The sequence below is a fragment of the Podarcis melisellensis genome (assembly GCF_964234715.1).
Source record: "Podarcis melisellensis genome assembly, chromosome: 17".
In the NCBI taxonomy this organism is placed as follows: Eukaryota; Metazoa; Chordata; class Lepidosauria; order Squamata; family Lacertidae; genus Podarcis; species Podarcis melisellensis.
Window position 1 is genome coordinate 33,668,989 of NC_138534.1, and position 2,708 is coordinate 33,671,696.

The 2,708-nt window shown below is 47.6% G+C and overlaps 1 pseudogene across 1 annotated transcript; it reads right to left on the reverse strand.

Moving 5' to 3' along the window:
* Nucleotides 1–918: 918 nt before the first annotated feature.
* LOC309360214 (STING ER exit protein pseudogene) lies at nucleotides 919–2,461 on the reverse strand (annotated as a pseudogene). Its single transcript has one exon. The product of its transcript is annotated as an STING ER exit protein pseudogene (transcript).
* Between the last annotated feature and the right edge of the window lie 247 nt (nucleotides 2,462–2,708).

The window sequence follows — 2,708 nt, forward strand, 5'->3', positions numbered from 1 at the left end:
TACGCCGGCTCCCTCGGCCAATAAAGCGAGATGAGCGCTGCAACCCCAGAGTCGGCCACGACTGGACCTAATGGTCAGTGGTCCCTTTACCTTAACCTTACTATTACAAGTGGGGGGGAGGTAGCTACTCTCATAATTTCTTGGGGGGGTGGGGGGAGGGGGCAAAACTCAGAAGCTTCCTGGTGCATCCATAGACTTGAGGTGTCAATATGCATTGGCTCAAACACAGATTTTACACTGGGTTTACTTTACAACCTGTAAAGCTTTTTTAAAGAACGATTTTCTAAACCAGAAAATCCATCTTTCCACCAGGAAATTATATGGAGGTGAATTACAGCAATCTTACGAATTTCCAACATTCATGTATTCAGTGTGGCAGCAACATACATGAACTTTTCGTAATGATCATGCACTTTTTCAAAAATGTCACTGGAAAAAACATAGGCAAATAAGTAGAATGATTAATGGCTATCTAAACCTTATAAACTAGTATCCACTTAAAAAATAAATAAACTAGTATCCCCATGTATAAGGGAATGCTCATTAAAAATTGCACCTATATAGCATTGCACAGCAGTGGAGAATTCTGAAACAACACCGATCTTATGGAGAAGATCTCTAACATATGTAAAAGTGATATTGTAATGACCCACCCAAACTTACTTTGTTAAATCTCTGGGGCGGTTATGTGTGCAATTTGTGTACTTTATGGACCTTTGGAACTGCTGTACAATATTCTCTATTGAGGGAGAAATCCAGTTGTCTTGATGGATCCTTTTTCCGAATACTCTATGAATGAGATGCAACTTACTTTTATATTCTACTCCTTGGATGAAGAGGGACTGCCCCGCCCCCCAGCAAATACCACATGAGGAAAAGGTTAGATCCCCTCACCATGAATTTTTTCAAACCTGTATGTAAGATGCTGAGTCACATTTAACGCCACCTGTAGTTAGGCTTTTAGTATCTCGATGGAATACTGCTTTGGAGCCCCAGAATAACCCTCTCCCATCTTCCAAAGCAAATTTAACTTCTTTAACAAAGAAATTTAACTTCTTGCCAAAGGCGACGGGGATGGGTTGGAAATGACACACCACATGAAAATAACTTATTAAAGATCTATTTTTCTGTACATTTTGCTTCTAACTCCATCAATACAAACTTGACATATTGCCAGTAACACGGCAATTTCTATATACACCTGAAGGTACAAAAACGTAACTCAGCACAACAGAGGCAGACTAACGCTTCTCCGCTCGCTCTTGGGAGAAGGTTGCTTTGCTTTTGCTAGGAAATTAAGGCTGCGGTGCTTCCTAGAAATGCAAATAATAATAATAATAATAATAATAATAATAATAATAATAATAATAATAATAATAATAATTCTGGAAAATGCTTCAGAAGGCACATGGTGCACACAACTCTCCCCAGAGTGAAAGGTAACATCCCTAAGAGGATTTGAATAATAAGGACACAGGGGTGGGGTCCATAATTTTTGTTGGGGGGGCAGAACCTCAAATTTGTATTGATTTACAATACATTGGCTACGCCCATGGTGGTGTGTGCCCCCCACCCTTTCCCCCCTAGGAAACGACGCATCCCTCTCTCTGGACGTTTCTTATTGGAACTGCTTGTCGATCAGAGTGCCTTTCCCTTTGGCCTTCTTGCTTCCCAGCTCGGCCTCTTCCTGCAGCATCCGTCTCTTGCAAGCGCCCTCCCTGCGCAGCTGCTTCTGGATCACGCGCGCGTTCTGCGCGTACGACTCGGCCACTTCCTTGGCTTGGATCTCCTGCTCCTCCTCGTCGACGGTGGAGACGGTGACCGAGCCGCACTTGCCCATGTCCTTGGTCCGACGGGTCACCATCACTTTCTCGGGAGGAGGCGGCGGCCGCTGCAGCTGCTTCTGGGCCCAGCCCTGCCCGAACTGGACCAGAGCGCCGTCGACCACGAAGGTGGCGGGCGCGCCGTCGGGCTGGTGTCGGTAGAAGAGGAGCAGCCCGCACCGCGCGCACTTCTTCCGGCACTGCCGCTCGACGCCGCCTCCGTCCCGGCGGAGATAGGCGCCCTCGGGCTCGTCCTCGGTGTTGCAGAGCTTGTAGACGTGCTTGGCGGCGTCGATCACCCGCGCCCGGTCCCGGGGTCTCAGGGGCAGCTTCTCCAGCGCGCAGTCCAGCACCAGCACCATCTGCCCGCACAGGCAGTAATAGACGTGCAGGGGCTTCTCGCCCTCGCCGTACTCCTCGCGGTCGCGCGTATCCGAGCAAGCCAAGGAGCGCGACACCACTTTGGGCATGGCGGGCGGAAAGAGGGGCAAGCCGGCCAGGAAGGAAGGAAGGAAGAAGCCCCTCCTTCTCGGATGTATACGGAGAAATGCAAAATGTCGTCACGCTTTGCACTTCCGACGGAGCTGCCGGGATGCGCCGCTTGCAGCAAGGCGCGCGCTGGCGCACAGAGGAGGCGCTTCGCGCAGCGGTTTAGCACACAGCTGGATGGAGCGCCTCCCTCTCCTTCTTTAAAGGGGGTGGCTCCATGCTGTTTTCAGTTAATTTAACTTCACATATTTAACCAAGTAATCATTAAATTGAATCCAATCTTCTTTATACTCATTAAATTTAATATGTGAAGTTAAATTAACTGAAAACAGTTTGCAGATACTTCATTGGCTTAGGATTTTATTTATGTTAAGTGATGAATTAATATGTTTAATT